The 15124-nt window shown below is 44.7% G+C and overlaps 1 protein-coding gene across 4 annotated transcripts in view; it reads right to left on the bottom strand.

Moving 5' to 3' along the window:
* The window catches only part of CNTN1 (contactin 1), a 507922-nt gene extending 496181 nt beyond the window's left edge, over positions 1-11741 (bottom strand). For 3 of the 4 annotated variants that reach the window (XM_075065747.1, XM_075065743.1, XM_075065756.1), the window contains exon 1: positions 11572-11740. The gene's annotated coding sequence lies outside the window, so the exon portion shown is untranslated. Of the gene's footprint in view, positions 1-11571 lie in introns of all 4 variants that reach the window. The other variant, XM_075065761.1, reaches the window with a different exon arrangement.
* Positions 11742-15124: the final 3383 nt, after the last annotated feature.

The raw sequence follows: 15124 nt of genomic DNA, 5'->3' as shown, positions 1-15124 counted from the left end.
GTGCATCCAGTCCCGAACCCCCAATCTACTGCACTAAGGAAGAGAGAGTATCAATAAGCTCTCAAACTCAATTCATATATTAAGAAAACTACAAAATGAAACCCCATTAAGCTTAATAAGCTTAACAACATGTACTTTACATTAAACCTTCTTACCTAGGGTTGGCTTTTACTAGAGTTCCTAGCTCAGGACAGCTCAAAGTCACATTTCTAGATCCTCTCTTCTCAGAAAGCCACGTCTACATCCCTTTAATAAGTAATGAGTCACCTGCTTCAGTCAGCCAGTAGAATCAGCACATGCTAACGGCGAAGGATATATCAGGCAAACACTACAAATCTGTTACATTTATTAATATCAGTGTATGTTTTGTTTTAAATATTTACATGCAGTTTGACAAGAATAAATTGATACATTTTTGTTTGAAAAATATAAGTTACATAATAGTAAACCACAGTTCCAAGAATAAAAATTAATTTAATCCTTGCTTTAAAAAAAAGAATTGAAGAGATTATATTCTGGTATGTCATTAAATCTATCTGATATTCTGTAAATGTAGCCTGACATCTGAACACACATTGACCAACCCACTGCCTTTTTAATACACAATACTCCCATAAAGTAGACACTATAACATAAAGACTAACATAATGAGTGCAGCCAATAACTAGTAATGTGTTAAATAAAAATCCTGATGAGAAGCATAATGAGGATTCAGTTTGTCATAAGAAATATTTCACTCAGCAAATTAAAAATTAAAATGTTCACATCAGCATAGCCTACATACTCTAATTCAGGTGCTGCTGTTCAAAATAGATATTGATGATTTGCCCTTATATAATGCCTTCCATTTCTCTATACAAACAAAATCAAATTATTGTTGATGTGTATTATCCCCATTGTATAGGTGAAGACAACTAAAGCACAGAGAAATGACCTCACTGCATTAGAGTATTATTACACACATGACTCACCTTAAGCAATGAGTAGTGCCACTGACTTCAAGTCACACACTTTAAGTGAATGTAACTACTATTTGCTTAAAGTTAGGTGCGTGTTTAACTTGTTGAATTGGGGTCTAAATGAACAGTTAAAGTTCAGACATGAAGTCTGTGATACAGCTGGGTCTCCTGACTCCCAGTTCTGTGCCTTAACGATCAGATCATCATACTCCATTAGGAAGGAACAACAGACAATCTGGCAGGATAAATGTTAAACTTAAAAGAAAAACCACCATTTAAAAACAATACAACCTTGCATATATATCAAGCTCTGTACTTCTCATTTTTAAAACTGAAATCCTATAGCCCTGCTGAGTCCATTTGGAGATTATGCAGATACTGAAATACTTATACATACTTTCTGGTGTGAACAGCTATAGGTAACTCACTTTATCGCACAGCCCAAGATTACTATTTTCTTATTTTTTCCAAATCAGATACTAGAATAAATATTTTTCTCTCAGAGAAGCAGATAAATCTGTAAACAGAGCTGCATATTACAACAACGCTTATTGAAAACTATACTGCGTCATATAAGAAGTGCCTGCTTGCCATGACAAGATAGCATAGTGAGTGGTAGTTCTACCATGGTTGAGATTTTAACTTAACAGGAGGGGTTGTTAAAAGAATGTCATTGAAATGGCCAAAAAAAAAAAACAGAATGTAAACTATGAACAGTGTTTTATTTTGTCATGCTGGTTTGATGAAAAAAAGATTCCTAAAAAAAACATAAGTATTCAAAAATCACCCTGAAGGTAATTTTTCACTGTTCATAGTTCATAGGCTTTAAGGTCAAAAGGGACCATTATGGTCTTCTAGTCGGACCTCCTGCACAACGAAGGCCAGAATCTCACCCACCCACTCCTGTAACAAACCTCTGACCTATGTCTGAGCTACTGAAGTCCTCAGCTTGTGGTTTAAAGACTTCAGGGTGCAGAGAATCCTCCAGCAAGTGACCCATGCCCCACGCTGCAGAGGAAGGCAAAAAATGCCCAGGGCCTCTGCCAATCACTGTCTCGCCTTTCTTCACACCACTTTTGGAAGAAATCTAAATACTTCAGGTATGTCTACACTAAACCCAGGTCTGCAGGACCTGGTCTGCATGCTCCAGCCTGGGACTGAGCAGGACTTCTCTGCAACTGCAGCTCCAGGCTGTTTCAGGCCTGGACCCAGACATCTGAACTAACAGCTGGGAGTCTGGATCTTCTGTGCACTCAGTGACTCTGCTGCTGGGCTCAGGCAGTGTGGAAGAGGAAGTTACCTGATTCAAAAGCAAATAGGACAAGTGTCAGCCCTGTGGGTAATGAGAGGAAATAGGTGAGGACAAGAGTCTGGGGATAGGGAGGCAGAAGCTCAGATGACTGCTGAGGGTTGCGGAGGACAGACAGACTAGGATTTAGAGGTAGGGAGGGAATGTGGGATTGGCTATATACCTAAGAAACCAGATGTAGAAACTGGGACAGATTGGGCAAGGACACTGGGACTAGGATCAGGGGAGAGGAACTCAGGAGCAGGGGAGACGGATCAGCTGAAGAACCAGGGGGCAGACTTGTCAAATAGATTAGGACTGATAATCAGTGAGGAGAAGCAGACAAGTCTGATGAGGAGTTGGGGTGTGGAGCGAGAACTGGGAATGACTGGGCAAAATGACTTGTACAGGGAGCATGTGTGAAATGGGAAGAATGGGACTGCAGTGAGGATTCGAGGTGGGGAGAGACAGAAGTGAGATAGGAACAGGAGGAATAGGACTGAGCAAAAGGGGTAATGCTTGAAGAGAATGGCAGAAAAGTATGTGCCCACTAGAGAACTCTTCCCGCTAGAGCCTAGAATGGAACCCAAGATTCTCGAGTCTCACCATTCTTCTGCTGTCAGCAAATATCTGGGAAACCCACTGGCAAAGTGTGTCCCCCATCTCCTTCTGGTGCTGGTCCACACAGGATGACAACTTACTAGAGCTAATGGAGTAACTCTTAGCAGAAGTGGCAGAAGTCTGTGCAGTGGACTTAAGGTTCCTACCCTGCTGATGACCCATATAGGTGTCAACATGATTCCACATACCAGATATCCATTTTTCCAGTTTTATTTTTAAAAACCTCAGAAATCACACACAAAAAATATGCTGAAAGAATGTTATTAACGTTGCAAAGTCAAGTACACAAAAATTAGGAAATACCAAAAAGAAGGCTGCCTGGGCAACTTTCCCTTGTATATATGCATTATGATATAATCTTAAATTACATGATCACATACGATGTTTTCCACAGGCATCTGCCTCATTCAGTGAGCAGCACAGACCCGCTCTTAGGATGGAGCACTGCTGTGCAGCAAAAGAGATGTTGTCTGTACCACCCCCTGCTTCATTTGTTGCAGAAGTTGGAAGGTATAGGGTGAATAAGTCAGGGAAGATTGGTAGTGAATGAGTCAAACAATAGTTTTAACAGAAAGGATGGCCTCAAAACTAAGGCAATTGAATGCTGCTCTTTGGAACTAGATTCTGTTCCCGCCTCTAACAGAGCTCCTGTGTGATGCTAGGTAAGTCACACAAACCAAACCTTTCACACATGGTCAGTAATTGAGTGTTCCTCATATTTCTGGGAGAGCAACATGAGAACCTGGAGTCAGATTTGCAGAGTGCTGAGCACTCAGTGAGGCGGTTGAACTTCGAACAAATGAAGTGCTATATAATGCTATGCATTCTGAAAAATCAGGTCCTAGGTGTCTCAGATTAGGCACCCAAAATTAATGGATACCTTTGTCCTTAATCTTTCTATGCTCAGCAATTTCATAGGGGTGTTGTACAAATACATTTGTTAATATTTGTGAAGCACTGAGATACTATAGTGATGAATTCTGTCTTCAGGACAGAGTTTGAATAGTATTAGTAACAAGCAATGATGAGAAAATAAAATGTTGAAAAGCAGCACCTTATGCATACGTCTATACTGCTATTAGACACCCACAGCTGGCCCATGCCAACTGACTTGGGCTTGCAGGACTCAGGCTAAGGGGCTGTTTGACATAAACAAATAGCTAAGGGTTAATGTTTCTTTTACCTATAAAGGGTTAACAAAGGGAACCAAACACCTGACCAGAAGACCAATCAGGAAACCAGATTTTTCAAAGCTCAGGGAGGGAATTTTGGGGTGTGTGTCTTTTGTCTGTCTCTCTGTTCTGTTGCTCTCGGCTTTGAGAGTGAACTGTCTCTCTTCAAGCTTTTCTAATCTTCTGTTTCCAAGTGTAAGTACAAAAGGTAGAAGACAATAGGTTTTTATATTGTTTTTGTATTTACATGTGTGTAGTTTGCTGGAATGTTTTAAATTGTATATCTTTTTGAATAAGGCTGTTTATTCATTTTTCTTTTAAGCAATTGACCCTGTATATTGTCAGCCTTGATACAGAGACCATTGTTTATGTCTTTTTTCTTTCTTTTTATATAAAAGTTTTCTTTTTAAGACCTGTTGGATTTTTTCCTAGTTAGAACTCACCAGGGAATTGGTGGGGAGGAAGGAAACAGGGGGGAAGGGAAAATCTCTTTGTGTCAGAGTTGCAAAGCTTACCTTTGCAAGAACTCTGACTGAGAGTAAAAAAACTTGATCTCTCTGTTTGCATTTCAAGGACTTGAAACGGTATCTCCTAGCGTACCCAGGGCGGGAAGCCGGGGAGGAAATAAAGAGGAGACAAGGGGAGGGGGTTATTTCCCTTTGTTGTAAGACTCAGGGCATCTGAGTCTTGGGATCCCCCAGGGAAGCTTTGGGGAGACCAGAGGGCGCCAGAGACAGGAAATCTGGCTGATGGCAGCGCTATCAGATCTAAGCTGGTAATTAACCTTAGAGGAATTTATGCTAGGCACCCACATTTTGGACGCTAAGGTTCAGAATTGGGATTTATGCTTATGACACTGTTAAACTCTGGTGTAGACATTTGGTTTCAAGCTGCAGCTCAAGCTCTGGGACCATCCCACCTCATAGAATCCTAGAGCCCAGGCTCCAGCCCATCCCTAAACATCTACATCACAATTAAACAGGTCTGTAAGCGCAAGCCCAAGTCAGCTGACACCAGTCAGCTGCAGGTTTTTAATTGCAACGTTGACCCTAAGTGAGCATCTTCCATTCTGTGCACTAAATAAGGCAGGGTCTTGTGATCATGTCATTAAAGACTATATCATAATGCACACACACAACGGGGCAAATTAAGCTTGTATAGGCAACAGCATTGTAGGCAATACGAAGGTGGAAAGGAAACCAGGGGGCTTCCCCCTTAACTTCTTCCTATTTCCAAGCTTTTGAGTTTGAGGTGGATGAGGTATGTCCTGAACTGTCATTAATTGCCATAGTTTTTGTTTGTTAATCTCTCAAAGTAATTGTTGCTAGTGGAAACAATTTCAGAGAAAGAGCACTATTGACCAGGTCCTGGAAACAAGGGGAAATTTTAACTGAAGTCAGTGGGAGTTTTGCCAGATTAAGGATGGATACTTACGATCATACTGAAACATCAATTTACAGGGATTTTTATGGTGCAAAACATATATATATTAAAAAAAAAAAAACTAGTGATGCAAGGGCAATACTTTAAGATTTTTAAAAGTTCTCAAGTCCAACCTTGTTACGAAAGACCGCCTCCTGCTGTTTAATAATTACTATACTGAGGCAGAAATTACCTATGTTTTTAAAAAGTGATTTGCTAATACTCCTCTTAAATAACGGATGTTAGTTAACATCTTCTTGTTTCAGATAGCACTGCACAGAAATATATAGCCTTCTTTAGAAAAAAAAAATTTCTGTGTCATACATAGTAACATAATGGCTTATAATCACAAACTGGAATTCAATTTAAAACTATTTTTTTAGCTCTGAGTATCACTGAGTGTGGCTTGTGAGCTGTAACTGGCTCTTTAACGTGTCTTCTGCAGCTTTTTGCTGCACATGATATTAAAACACTGTGATTTAATTATTAACCAACCTAAGTTATTAACCAATCAGGATGATTTTTCTATGTTATTAACCAGTTATGAACTTCCACTAAGTTATTAATTTATTTGCTGTGAGAATTATATAATAAAATTAAATATTTCCCGTCATATGGCTTACATATGACTAGAACTATAGTAAATGAAACAGTGAATTCACATTACTCTGGCTCTTTTGGGTAATGTTGATTGCTGATTTGGCTCCTGAACCACTAAGTCTGCTTATCACTGCCTTAGCTTAAGGGTCAAGGTGCGAACAGAGGCTGCTAACAGGGAGTTTTGCAAGGGAGCTCTCCAGGTGAAGGAGGAGCAAATAGAGCATCTGTGGGGTAAGTGAGTGTGTGTGTGTGTGTTTGTGTTTGGGGGTTACTTGTTGTGTGCTGAGCTTGTGTTTGTCTGTCTGTCTGTTTGTTTGTGTGGTTGTTTGAAGGACCGAGTGCTGTAGCTGGCAGTTGGAGGCTGAGCTACAAAGGAAGGTTTGAAAGCCAGAAGCCTCTGGTAATTGGCTGAGCCTTAACCAGTGGGTGGGGCATTCACTCAGGCCAGGGCTTTATAAAGCCGCACACAAGCGACCAGGGAGCTGTGTGAACAGGGGCTGCTAACAGGGAGTTTCGCAAGTCACAGGGAAGTGGAAGGGGAGAAGGAAGGAGAGGAGTTGGAAGGAGCAGGGTCCCTTGTCGGTCTATCCGTGACCCGTTAGTCCCTTGAAAACTATAAATCAAACTAATCCAAAAATCTTTTCTTAAAGCAGAGCAGACAGGGGAGTTTTGAGAGGGATCCGATAGAGGCAAGCTTACGATGGTAGGAGGACGGCAACACCTGTGCCCAGCACTGCTTCTGTCTCCCTCCACCGCGCCTGTAGCCAGGACAGAGTACCAGAGCCACGGATTGCTTCTACCCAGATTCTTGGCGTTTTGCAAAGACTTAACTTGCATTTCCACTTACTGATATTCCAGGCTGTGGGGGGCAATCCATGTGAAAGTGCCTACTGTAGATCTCGCAGGCAGAGGTGGAGAAGCTACAGGAGGGGTTGTTAGTGAGGAGCATCCGTATCCACAAACAATTCCTGGACAGTTCCATGGAGGCAGCTGTCCCAGTTTCACAGGACTGCTGACACACCATACTGGAGAGAGGATGGCTCAGGGGTGGACACTGGCAGGTGGTTACTTCTGACAGCGGGCAGTACTCCACCCCTGCTGGCAAACCTCCAGCCCTGGTAATGGTAAACCATTTATGCCTCGTCTTGATACAGGAGAGAAGGAATCACCCCTTACAGTAAAGGAGGCAGAAAGCCTCGTACCCCTAAGCACTGATTGCTGCCACCACTGAAATAGGAAACGTGAGGGTAGTGGTGGTCGGAGACTCTCTGCTGAGGGGGACAGAGGCGCCATCTGTCTTCCTACATTTCATCTTGGAGGTATCTAGCCTGCTGGGGCCCATATCCTAAATGTTACAGAGGCATTGTCGAGATATCCGTCTCTGACTACTACCCCATGCTACTCATCCATGTGGCACAATGATACTGCGAGGTGTGACGCTGACGGATCAGAGTGACTACAGGGGCGCGGGAGCATGGGTGAAGGAGTTTGGAGCACAGTGGTATTCTCTCGATCTTCCTGTCAAAAGGTTAGGGGCCCGGCAGAGGACAGATGCATCATGGAGGTGAATGCCTGCTGCAAAGATGGTGTCGCCAGGAGGGCTTGCCTTCCTCGACCACAGGATGCTATTTAAGGAAACTTAAGGCAGAGATGGCGTTTCACCTTTCGAGGAGGGGAAAGACTGTATTTGCACACAGACTGGCTAACTAGTGCAGGAGGGCTTTTAAACTAGGTGTCGACGGTGACAGGTGAGCAAAGCCCACAAGTAAGTGGGGAACATGAAAACCTGGAGATGAGGTCGAAACAAGAGCGAGCGTGGGGCTCTAATGCAGAGAGAAAGGAGGGTCAGGGCAAAACTGGGAGCAAGATCCAACCAGTATCGTAGATGCTATATAACAATTGCGAAGAAGTCATGGTAATAAGCAGAAGAACTGGAAGGCTAATAAATAAATACAACTATGACATTGTTGGGCATCACTGAACCGTGGTAGGGATAATACACATGATTGGAATGTTACTGGGATGTAAGTTTGCTCCAGAAGGTAGGACAGGGAAAAAGGGAGGTGTTGCCTTATATTATTAAAAAGGTGCCACACTTGACTGAGTGCGAGAGGGACATAGGACGAATGGAAGTGTGAGGATCTGCGGGGCGTTAGGATAAAACGCGACGTAAAAAAACAAGGGGTGGATGTCGTAGCTAGGAGATCTACTCGGCACCTAACCAGGTGGAAGAGAGATGCCGGAGTGAAGGCTTTTTTTAAACAACTACAACAGATCTCCAAAGCCCGAACTTGCCGCCTCGTGTGGCGTAGCCATGGCGCGCGCTTCCACACAGTCACTCTCGGTCTCGGGCCAAATAACACCGACCTGCGCTGATCGCACTACTTCACACTCAGAGTTCCCTGGACTCCATTGCAGCCAACTTCTCATCATCCAGAAAGCTTCCTCGCCCAAAGCCTAGCTGACGGCCGCGCGAAGCGCTCTGCTCCTACACGCCCGCATTTTGATTTTACCACAATTTGCGCACAGAACTCGGTTGACACATCAACAACCTCAAGGCCAGCCCCGTTGCCAGCGAACCGACAGTAGATCACCCGACTCATCAGACGCGATCTCCTTGCAATTCTAACGCAGGCGAAGCCGGTAAGACACGAAGACGCTACACCGCAAACCACCTAGAAACCCACCACGCCGGAGTTTTCAGGAAGGCGCGATTTTGGTAAGCCAGAGAGGTGATAGGTAAGGTCTCATGGGAATCAAAACTGAGGGGAAAAACAACTGAGGCGAGAAGTGGGCAGTTGTTCAAAGGACACTGTTAGGGCCCAAAAGCAAGCTATTCCAATGGGTAGGAAAGAAGAAAATGTGGAAAAAAGACCACCTTGGCTTAACCACATGATCTTGCATACCTACAAAATAAAAAGGAAGTCATATAAAAAAAGGGGAACTAGTCAGATTACAAGGCATGATGGAAAATAGGCACAATAACACAGGATGCAGGGCAAGATTAGAACAGGCAAAGGGCACAAAAATGAGCTGCAAACTACCTATGGGAATAAGGAAACAAGAAGACTTTTTATCAATACATTAGAGCCAAGAGAAGGACAGGGACAGGTAGGCCCATTGCTCAGTGAGGGAGGGAGAAACCAGTACAGGAACTGGAATGGCAGAAGATGCTTATGACTTGTTTGTTTCGGTCTTCACTTGAGAAGTCTGAAGGATGTCTAAATATGAATCTTATGGGAAGGGGGTTAGGTTTAGAAGATTAAATAAAAAAAAGAGCAAGTTAAAAATCACTTAAGAAAAGTTTATATGCCTGCAAGTCACCAGGACCTTGATGAGATGCATTCCAGAATACTCAAGAGTGTAATAGAGGAGGTATCTGAGCCTCTAGCTCTTTATCTTTGGAAGTTCATGGGAGACGGGAGAGATTCCAGAAGACTGGAAAAGGGCAAATATTAGTGCCCATCTATAAAAGGGGGAATAAAAAACAACCCAGGAAACTACGACCAGTGAGTTTAACTTCTGTGCCAGGGAAGATAATGGAGCAATAATTAAAGAAAACCATCAGCAAACACTTTGGAAGGTGGTAGGGGATAGGAATTAGCCAGCATGGATTTGTAAAGAACAAATCATGTCAAACCAATCTGATCGCTTTCACATCGCTGAATCTCCATCTCTGGAGATATTTAAGAGTAGGTTAGATAAATGTCTATCAGGAATGGTCTAGACAGTATTTGGTCCTGCCATGAGAGCAGGGGACTGGACTCGATGACCTCTTGAGGTCCCTTCCAGTCCTAGAGTCTATGAATAGTTCATTTTAATTACTAAATGGACTGTATTTATTAGTTACATAGATAATCTCTAATACATGCCAAAGGCAGAAGTTCTTGCTTTCACACATAATTAAATAGCACTCCACTCAGGAAGCTAAATTCCATAAAAAGACGGTCATTTTCCTTCTGCAACTCAGTGATCAGAAGCACTTAAGTGCTCATCCTCTTGAAGTGACTTTTAGCTGAGCTCAGCAGTGACAAAGTCTGCAAAAGCTCTTTCTACTTTCATCAGCAGGTGTTACTACAGTCAACGTGAATCACTACTGTTTACACAAAGTGTCAAAGTAACTAATATTTAAAAATAAAAACAGTGAAGTAATGTGATTGTAACTGTAATAAGAGGTAAGAAAAAGGTCTTGCAACCCAATTACCATAAATACATGCAAACAGTTTTTTCTCAAATAAATAAATAAGACATGGTGCTACCTTCCTTTGTGTATGCAGACTGGCTCCAAAAGATGCCTGCACAGCAGCAACAGTAGTGTGAAAATGGGAGCGAGTTATAAATGTAGACACGTTTCACAAGCTTCCAAACATTCCTTCATATGACAAAAATATTCCTAGAAATCAATGACAGAAATAGATCTTCTGTATTGAATCTTTTTGTCCAATCCATGCCAATGCATACTGAGGATGAAGAATGTATAATGCTTTTGAATTTTTTTTTTTTACTATCATTATTGGCAGGGATTGTGACAGAAAAAAAAAAAAGCTGCATTTTACAAAGGGTGCACATCCTACTTCCTGCAGTAGGAGTCTGGTGTTCTGAGACCACCCTGTACCCACTATTATTAGTGCAGGGAAGGCATTTTGTAACGTGGGCATGGTAATTCAAGAATTCAAGCTGGCATTTCCACATGTTGTGAAAATTGATCTGATTGCCATATTCTGGCCAATGCCCTTAGTACATGTATGTCATCTCCTGTCCGCCTTGCTTGGGCCATCCATAGCCAATACCAGCCTGAAATAGTGACTACGAACAGTCTCCCTTCTCCTCATCTGTCTCTACTGCAATTCCAGACACTCATGAACAGAAAATGCCACCAACTTGCAGTCACTTCTCCGAACCCATATGGGAAATTATGATTCAGTTTCAGTGTTCAGGCAACAGAACAATATACTCTATGCTTCCTGTTTAAGGAGAAGAAATGGCTGGACTGCAAGATTGGGGAGGAGGAAAGCTTCTTCTACCTGAAGAGACATAGGGAAGGAAGGGGTGTGGGGGGGGGGGTGATTGGTCTCAAATATGCACATATTCCTGTGATATCCTGGATATACAGGTGGCTCCTAATCCTCCAGCAAGGTTGCACATTATCATCATGCCAGTCACAGATTAGTGCTACTGCTGCAGCTGCCACAGTAGCGCGGCTGCTGAATCCAAGGGGAAAGTTGACTTGTCACCACCCCCATCCTTCCTCTGTTGAATGTGTTGCATCAGGCAAAGCTCTGCCTCTTCCCAAAACATTTCCCCATCTACCTACCTTGAACCCTCCCCTTGCCGAGTCACACTTCACGCCTTCTGTCCCTGCCGCCCCAGCGTGCTTGCTCCCCTAACAAAATGCAACAGGATCTTTTTATTGCTATTATTTTACACCATTTGCAATTTTTTTTTTAGTAAGCAGCAAATATTCCCCCGCGCGCAGAAGACAATAAATAAATAGCAGGCTGTGTCCTACCTGTGCAATGCTGCTGCTACTGCACAGCGGAGCTGTCACCTAGTGCAGCCCCCACTTCCGCTGCAAACACCTGGGAGTACCGCACCCTGCTCTGCTCTGCTCTGCGCGCCCAGCCAGCCTGCGGGACACGGGCCCGGCCTTTCCCAGCCCGCACTGGGGGCTCGCGACCAGCTGGGCCGATTGGGGTAGGGGGAGCGGCGGACACTGATTGGACAAGGGTGATGTCACTCCCAGGCTGCGCGGCGGGGGGGGTGGGCTGGGAAGGCGCCCGGCTGCAGCGGGTCCGCAGTCCGAGGGGGTAGTGGGCGGGAAGCTGCGGGGCGCTGAGCGCTGGCCCGGTGCAGCCCGTTAAACCGAGGGAGGGAGAGTGGGTGGGAGATCGATGCTGGGGGCCGGCGCGCTCTGCACCCCCCCAGTCCTGCGGGGGGGGTCAGGCAGCGTGTGCGCGGCCCTCGCACATGCCCAAAGCGGCTGCCCTTGCCCAGCCCTTTGCCCTGAGATTCATTGTCCTTCCTCCGAAGCCCCACGGCTGGGCGAGTGGGGTACGGGGAGTGAGGAGAGGAGCAGGTTGGCAGGGGTGATGCTCAGAGGGCCAAAGGGGCACACCCAGGATTACCCTCTTCAAGATTCAGTAAGGACTCAGCCCCTGCCAATCATGAGGTTTTTAATACTGCATTTTGCCTTCTTTGCTTTCTGGGTTTTGACCCTTTGCGTTGTATGGGGACCACTTTTTCAGGCTTTTAGCCACAGACGTAAAGGCCACATTTACTTAAAAGCTGAGAGTCTTGCATATTCAGATGACTCCAGAAGCTGGGGATTGAGGAAAGACAGCAAATATTTTGGGATACCAGTCAGGGATCAGATGGGCATATGCAGGAGAACATAGTGAGGTGGTTTGCTGGACAGTGAGTGCAGGAGAACAGGACCAGTGCTGGGATGCAGCTGTGACCAACTACCCTACAGGGAGTGGGGAAGGACAGAGTAGGAATTGAACTGCAACCTTTAGAGCTCAAAGCATAAACTGCTACATCTTGACCTAAAGAGCCAAAACACATAGTGTGGGACTGTAACATTTCATGTCATCTGTAGATTTACACAGAGTGAGAACCTGCACTACACATTCCCGACAAGGTTACACATACAAAAAAATAGATCAGGCTAGGGCAAACTGCATGGGAGGAGCTGAGTAGATGAGTCATAGCAGGGCTAGATTAAGGCAATCTGTGGCCCTAGGACCCCCAACATGGGGTGCCTGTGGCTGCATTTCCCCAACCCTGTCCCCTCCCTGAGAGACAGAAATACCCTTATTTTCACTGGGAGTGGCACTGTAGGATCCCCTCTGCCTCCTGGACAAACAAGGGTGGCAACAAAGGGCTTCACAGTGCTTAGTCTAGCAGCAGGGGTATCTATTTGGGGAGACTGGGTCTGCTTCACTCTTCTCCCCCTGCCACACATGCTGCATCTACGCTCCAGTCTTCTTCTGGCAGCAGGTAATCTACATACACACACAGTCCCCCAGTAGTGTAGATGATGAGGCACAGCATCTGTGAGTGGAGTACACTCACCTGAAGGGTGTGGGTATGTAATTAAGTAGATATCTTACAAAGCTCACTGCTGGAGCTTTCCCCCTTGCAGGAAAAGACTGGCAGTAGGGAAGAGCTCCAGCAGGGGGAAGACAGAGCCTTTCACTGTTGCCTCTCCCTGCCAAAGCCTTTCCTCACTGCAGTGAAAGACTGTGGCAGCTAAAGACTTTCTCCCCTGTCTCCCCTCTGATAGAGCCTTTCACTTGCCTGTGTAGGTAGACATTGCAATAGGGACATAGTGTGCTTTTCACTGCAACATGTGGATACACTACACCTGTGGTGTGTACAGTAGACATAGGCACAGACTCCTCTTGGGGTGGTGCTGGCAGAGCTCTCTTGCTGTCCCCTTGGAGGTCTTGGAGTTAGCACTGCACTGAGGTGCAGAAGGCAGTTCACACCACTCAAATCTACTGACTCAGGCTGGCAAGTCTGCAGACTAAGGCAGTCATCACTGCATCAGTTATGCTCAGGCTCATTGTCACAGGGGTGTGCAGGCTCTCCCAGTTTTCTGCCTGCACCCTGCATTTAGACTCGTATAATAAACAGTCCTCCATACCTTCTTTTGCTGGATCACCCAAGTGTCTTACTTACAGCATTTGTACAGTTCTCCAGTCTCCCAACAGCTAACACCCCACAGACCATCCCCAGGGTCTCCTGCCTTTGAGGCTTCCCCCTTTGGTAAGGAGACACAATCCTACCCTCCTGTATCCTCCCAGTCTAGCCCCCTCTCTGAAGTTTGCTCAGGTTTTTTATAGCCCTCCCCTGCCTCAGCCCAACTGTCAGCACTCAGCTCAGCATGTTCCTCAGAGCCAGCCCTGATTAGGGCTTGCAGCCTGGTCCACTGCTGAATACCTGTGTCTTTATCCTGGCCTCCTGCCAGAGAGCAGACTGGAGCCAGCATTTTGGCAGGGCTTTAAAGGGGGTTTTACCCCTGCCCTGCCACACTCGTGCTTTCAACGTTCTCTTTGCAACCAGGGATAAAAACTTACTTTTTTATTTGATTGTAATAAAAATATATTCTGATGTAATGACATTACTCCAGGATCTGAGGGTCTAGGCTTGGACCTTTAATTCCTGTGTCTTAATCTGTCTGCAAAATCATGCAAAAGAGCAGGTCAAAAAGGGACTGGGGGCATATGCATGCCAGGGAACAGACTGGGTGAGATGGGAAGCGTGGAAGAAATGGAAAATCAAATGGGTATGGAGGAGCAGATCAATGGAAGCAGGTCAGGTGAGATCAGAAGGAATTTGAAAATACTAATAGGTAAGGCCCTACTTAATTTGTGATATTGCAGAAATTGCAGACCCTGCAATATTAGGCTTCCACTACAATTTTGATTTTAATTAGCTTACTTTGCAGAGTCCACAATTTTGCATACATTTTGATATTTGCAACACTTTTCTCCCATTAGTTCAATAGAACCCCATTTATCTGAGCTGATAGTAGCTGGGGCTCAGGCTCTCAGCCCCAAGTGACTGGGGCTCAGGCTGTCAGCCTCGCATGTTAATAATTGCAATATTTTTATGGCAAAATGCCTGGGTTATCAAAAAAATTAGCAGGCATAACATAATACTTTACTGTTTATATTGTTCCAGCAAAATTTCCTTAAAAAATTGGTCTTATCTGGCTTTTCCAAATTACCACAATTAATAAAGGTCCATTATTAGTTTTCCACGATTTTCCATGTCTTGTCCACAACTCAGCTACCATTATTTGAGAATCATCCCGCAATTCAAGTAGGGCCTTATTAATAGACTTTGAAACCCCAGGCCCAGATTTCAGCTGCAGCAGAGTTTTCACCATGTTTGCTTTGTCCCATACCTAGCGTGATGGGGCCAGTTCAGATTCCAGCACAATTCAGTGCAGTTTTGGGATTGCTCTAAATGACCTTTAGCTACCAAAGTTCCCAGGGGTTAGCAGTTTGTTGCTGGGGCTCACTAGAATGCCATGCACACTAGTCATGCCTCCT

The sequence above is a fragment of the Chelonoidis abingdonii genome, chromosome 1 (assembly GCF_003597395.2).
Source record: "Chelonoidis abingdonii isolate Lonesome George chromosome 1, CheloAbing_2.0, whole genome shotgun sequence".
Classification (NCBI taxonomy): Eukaryota; Metazoa; Chordata; order Testudines; family Testudinidae; genus Chelonoidis; species Chelonoidis abingdonii.
This window is presented reverse-complemented; position numbering and strand designations above follow the sequence as displayed.